Below are 6,298 nucleotides of genomic sequence, written 5' to 3' on the forward strand. Positions count from 1 at the left end.
ATTTAAATTGAGAGACTACTTGAATTGGCTCTCCAGCAACAAACACTCGAGGATTATCAGATGTTGGTTTGGATTTTTTTGAAGTACATACAAACTGTCTTCTTCACATTAAGACACAGTTGAGACTCTGTGAGCCAGTTGCTGACATTCACCATTGCAGCGTTTAGTTTAACAGCTGCCAGTTCTTTGGTTTTTGCATGAATATAAATAACAGTGTCATCGGCATACATTTGAATTTCACACTCTGTGCAAACAGACGGAAGATCATTTATAAATAAACTAAATAGGAGAGGCCCGAAGATGGATCCCTGGGGCACACCCATTGTATTGCTCAGGAAGGGTGATGTTTCACCTCTGACCCTAACACATTGAATTCTGTCAGCAAGACAAGACTTCACCCAGTTCAGCGTGCCAATAGAAAAATTATAGGTAGCAAGTTTGCAAAGGAGTATCTGATGACTAACAGTGTCAAATGCCTTCAAAAAAATCTAAGAATATGGCACCGACAATACCTCCTTTGTCCATCTTTTGTTTAAATTAATACTCTCTAGGAGAAAGCAGTTGGCTGTCTCTGTGGAGTGGTTGGTCCGAAAGCCAAATTGCATTGGGTGCAGAGTGTACGGGCCATTATTAATATGGGAGATTAGCTGTTCAATAATGCATTTTTCAGCAACTTTGGAGATAACAGGCAATATACTGATTGGCCTAAAGTTACTCACTGTGTGTAGGCGCCGTAATGGAGGTCTCTTTATTATCTTTCAGTATTCTATTTGTGTTGTATTATTAGTTGTACTGTCACTTTAGGTGGTGGGCGTGCTCACGGGGTGTGGCGCTAATGGGAGTGTTTTATGGAATTTCATTCACCTTTTCACGTCTGACAGTTCTCGGTGTTTGACAGTTCACAGAGGTTGACAGTTCACGGAGAGAGGGGGTGAGAGTTAGGAGAGCATATTTTCTTTTGACCGCAATAACGCAAAGTGCAAATCGCAAATCGTATTTTGTTTGTCTCATGAAGCGAAGAATAAAAGCTTCAAAAGTATTTCCTGGACGTGGAACGGAGTTATTTCACTGTGCGCGTCAATTGTTTGAACTCCTCCACTCAGCCCCTCGGCACTACCTGTCTATGACAGTCTACTGCCGCAACACTGTGCTTGAGTCTCCTGATTTAAAGACTGGTATAACAATGGCTGTCTTCCAGTCATTAGGATATGTATATTCTTTAATAGAGGCATTCACTATTTTTGTTAATGGTTCAGTGAATGCATCTGCATTATTTTTCTTTTGAAAAAGTGAGTCCAGACCAAATACATCCTTAGACTTAGAGCTTTTGAGGGATTTCAGAATTTTGCTCATTTGGGCTTCAATGACCTCCATCAGGGAAAACACTGGCTGGGATTCATCTATCAGACGTGCAATACGTGGTCCTGTTTGACTGTTTGGCACTGTCATCCCAACAGAGTTCACAAAATAGGAGTTGAAAAGAGTTACAATTTGTACTGGTTCTTTAATCAGGGAGCCATTATCTTTAATTTCAAGCTGTTTTGTTGATCTTTGACTGCTGCCTGATAACCTTTTCAAATTGTCCCAGATTTGTTTTGGATTTCCCTTAGCTTCGCTCAACATATTTACAAAAAAGGTTGCTTTAGCAGCTTTGATCACTTTTATAACCCTGTCTCAGCACTTGACCCATCCCGTCATCCTTCCCCCCAAGGGTAGCTGGGAGCAGATAGGGGCTGTGGTGTGGGGCCGCGCCCGGGGACCAATCCAAGTGCTCCTGTCCGTCTTCGTCAGGGACGCCACAGCATTAGCGATCTGTTGTGCATGTTTTTCCATTGGGTTTATCTTATTGGGAGGGGAAACCCTTGCGAGCACGGGGAGAAAACATGCAAACTCCACACAGAAAGGCCCGGGAGATACCCCACCTGGGTACCTGGCAACACGGAAACCTGGTCCCCAAGCGGGAATCGAACCCTGGACATTCTAGCTGTGAGGCGACAGTGTTAAACCACTACACCACCGTGTCGCCCTCAATCAAATCAGTATCAGTACTGTACTCAGATAGTAGATAGTCTATATGTGTGATTGACAGTCTGTATGGTGGTTGTATTCCATTGGATGTCCTTTTCTTGTCACAACAGCTCACAAATCTTGCTGCTGTGTTTGCACATTGTTATACTTCATCCAGTAGGTCTGGGAGTTTTCCGTTATTTGCCATGTTGGGTGTTTGCAATTTGTGCGAAGTATATGTCTCTGATGTCTTGGTATAGTGGGCAGGTTGTTAGGAAGTGTAGCTCGGTTTCCACCTCATCTTGTGTGCAGTGGGTGCACGGTCTGTCTTCTCTTGGGAGCCTTCTCTTCTCGATAGCAATGCTCTGTCCCTAGTCAAGGATCTCCTTAGTTTTGGATCAGTCACAGTGCTCAGGTATTCTGCCACTGTGTACTCTCTGTTTAGGGCCAAATAACATTCCAATTGGCTCTGGTTTTGGGTTGATTCTTTCCAATGTGTCAGATAGTTTTCTTTTTGTTTTCTTATCATTTGGTTTAGTCCAGTGTGGTTTCTGTCTGGTGGCTCTGCTTGTGTTTGTGAGTAGAGTCCAGAACCAACTGGCTGGGCGGGCATCTCTCTAGTGTCTCTCTGTAGGTGAGGCTTTGTTATGGATTGTGTCTGGGTCCCTTTCTTTTAGGTGGTTATAAGGCTCTCTTTTGGATTTTGATGCTTAGTGGGTGATTTGATGATCTTCCTAATTCTGCTCTGCATGCATTATTTGTGTTTTCCATTTTGTGAAATCTTGGTTGCAAGTGGGCCCCAGACCTGTCGCAACCATACAGGGAAATGGGTCTATGATGGAGTCTAATATTTTGAGCCAATTTGAACCTACCGTTGACTATGTACAGTCCCACGAGCGACAGAGCTGTAGGAGTTGTGATCCAGTTTATTTGTTACTTGGTCATAGTTGTTTCTGGGGGGGGGCATATTTGGGAGGGGAATGTTTCACCTCCTGGTAGGTGTTTGTCTCCCTGTGTGGTGAGAGTGTCGGGTTCTCGTCCTGTCCTGGCATTGAGGTCGCCACAAACTACAATGTGACCATTGATTTCACCCTCTAGGATGGACAGGTCCTCCTTATATATCGGGATTAATGGGTGAATGTAAGTGGCACACAGGTATGTTTCTTAGTTTGTGTCCTCTCTCTGTCTCTTTCTCTCTCTGTGTCTGTCTTTCTGTCTCTCTGTCTCTTCTCTGTATGTCTCTCTCACTGTCTCTCTCTGTGTGTGTCTCTCTCTCTCTCTCTCTCTCTCTCTCTCTGTGTCTGTCTGTCTGTCTCTCTCTCAATTCAATTAAATTCATGTGGCTTATTGGCATGACGCAGCTTGTACATGTTGCCAAAGCAAATGGTTGATAACATAAGCATGGATTACAAAACACATATAATGTCATAGTACATACAAATGTTCATCATAAAATAGTACATAAAATATTACGGCATAAACATGTCAGGTGACTGTCACTCACTGTCCCTCTATGGCAGGCAGCAACATAGGCTGCTGCTAGCTCACAGCTTGTTGAGTCCTCCCCTAGTAGGACTGGTAGTTTTCCTGTATCTGGTAGTGCCAAGAAAACCTTTTGTTATTAGTTCATTTTTTTTAAATGCGTTTCTCTAATATCTTTATATTTTCACATTTGGTGAGGAAGTGCAACTCAGTTTCAGGCTCACTGAGGATGCAATGACAGCATAGCCTTTGCTCTGCAGGGAGCCAGGTTTTCCTGTGCCTTCCTTTTCAACAGCGAGGCTGTGCTCACTCAGTCTGTAATTTGTCAAGGTTCTTTTTAGTTGTTGATCAGTCACCATGCTCAAATAATCTGCTATGGTGTACTGTCGATTTAGAGCCAGATAGCACTGCATTTTGCTCTGTGCTTTTGTTTGTGTTTTCTCTCTCTCTCTCTCTCTCTCTCTCTCTCTCTCTCTCTCTCTCTCTCTCTCTCTCTCTCTCTCTCTCTCTCTCTCTCTCTCTCTCTCTCTTATCTGTCTATTTTGTTAATTTGTTTATCGGATATTGTATTATAAGTGTAGTGTTGGTTTGCTGTGTGTTTTGTGTGTATAGGGTTAAGTGGGAGTGTTTGTTTGTTTGGCCGCATCGGCCAGGCTGTGCTGCTGGATGACGTCAGACGCCAATATGGATTTTCCAAAATTGGTAGAAAGCATGTATTAAGATATCTGTTCCTAATGTATCAGTAGAGGACTGCAGTTTGGCAGTTGGAAGTATGTTGGACATAAAAGCATTAAATCAGCTGCGAGAATGAATCAAGGAGTGGTGATCTTTGTTGACTCGGTGGACAAGGTGCACACACTGGTTCAATCGGGGATAAGTGTTGACGGGGCTTTTCTTTCTGTAGAGCCGCTCTCCACCCCAGGCAGAAATGTCTTATTTCCAACGTTCCGCCGTTCATCAGTGATGAACTATTGAGAAGTCAACTAGCACGACATGGGAAGATAATTCCCCTATAAGAAAAATGTCATTGGGATGTAAATCTCCGCTTTTAAAGCATGTTGTCTCACACAGGCGACAGTTTTAATGATTCTAAACAACAGCGGAGAGGAGCTTGAGTGGTTTTTAAGATAAAGGTGATGAGTTTGATTATGTGGTTTTTGTGAGTTCTGGTAATTCGGGGAAGTGTTCGGGTGCGGGGAACTGGTCATTCTCCCGCGATTGTGCGGGGAGAGGGCAAGGCGACCTCCGCCTCAGCCCAGGAGGAGCGCAGGGCTGGGATCAGCGCAGGTAGTGGTACAGAGGAGGGAGGAGTGGTGCAGCGCAGAGCTGAGAGCAGTGTCGACAACAGAGTCCCGCTGCAGACCGCCAGTAATGTAAATAGAGTCTTTTGCAGACCGACAGTAGCGCAGCAGATAGTATCCAGCTGCAGGGCACAGAACCGGTGTAGCAGGTACGAAGCAGAGCCTTGGTACAGAGGAGGGAGGAGTGAGGGAAGCTGCCCCCCCTCAACTAGTGGCGACTGTGGGGGAACAGGGGTGGTGCAGGTACAGAGAGGGAGTGGTGGGAGACGCTGTTCCCCCCTCAACCAGTGGTTGTGTAGGTAAGGAGGTGGGAATCAGAGATGCTGCCCCCCTTCAACAAGTGGCGAGGTAACAGAGGAGAGCAGAGTTTTTTTGTCCCCCCAAGCCCAACACTGCGTCAGGTAAAAAAGGAATAAAAAAAATTTGACAAGTGAAGTAATAGGGGAACATTTGAATGTGGTGGACAATGTACACAGTCAGACAGTTGATGGCGTGGTGGGAAGTGATGGAGGGGTGGGCTCTCAGGATAAGAAAAGAGTGACAAGTTTGGTCATAGAAGACACAGGTTCCTCTCAGTCCAGTAGACGAGGATGAAGTTGAAAAACAATGGGGTGAGATTGAAAAACATGGGGGGATGACATCTCAAGTGTTGAGGAAGATGAGTTCCCAAATGCTTCTCAATGTCTGATTCACAACGGAATTTTTTTATGCAGTCAGGCAGATACAGAAGTTCCTGCACACAACAAAAAATTTGAGAAGTGTCAAAGTGGAAGATTTTTTTGAAGATTTGGAGATGTTTATTTTTTCAGCAAGGACTCAAATGAGGTCGAAGAACAATGGGGGGACACTTCCCAGGAAGTTTTAGACTGAGAAAGATTGTGCAGAAGCTCAAAAACGGATAATATAATGTTATCATGATACTGGAGCTTCTGATGTGTGGAGCCCGGCTGGACATTCAGGAGGGAGTAGACCTGGGCTTGGACAGTGTCTGCAAGCAGTTGGGACAAGGACACTGAAAGATGTTGTGAATGTAGCCGGGTCAGAGGAAGTGGCTTCTTATTGGGGCTGAGGACGGCTGTCACAACAGGGTCTGTCTGGACGATTGGACTGAAGCGCGGAGCGTCGGGGAACAATACCTGTTGCAGGATTATTTCGGTGGAACGGAAGGTCCTGATGAAGGGGATCTTTTTTCATGAGCTGGATATAAAAACTGACACAAATGGACTGACGGACCCTTTTGGGTTGCTCATATGTTGTTCTTGATGACATATTATGTGTTGAATGGAAGTATGGATTTTTTTTTTGTTTGGGTGGAGCTTCAATGTTTTTTTTGTGTGTTGCAGACGGACAGGTGTATTTTAGCATTTTTTTTATTGTGAGATCTCATGTGGTTTTAAGTGTGATGGGGACATATGTTGCCCGATATAATGTGTAGTAGTTGTTTTTAATGTATTGACATTGTACATTGTAATGAGAAATATGTAAATAAATGTTTTTCTAAATCAAAA

This window comes from Notolepis coatsorum, assembly GCF_963971535.1.
Source record: "Notolepis coatsorum genome assembly, chromosome: 17".
Taxonomy (NCBI): domain Eukaryota; kingdom Metazoa; phylum Chordata; class Actinopteri; order Aulopiformes; family Paralepididae; genus Notolepis; species Notolepis coatsorum.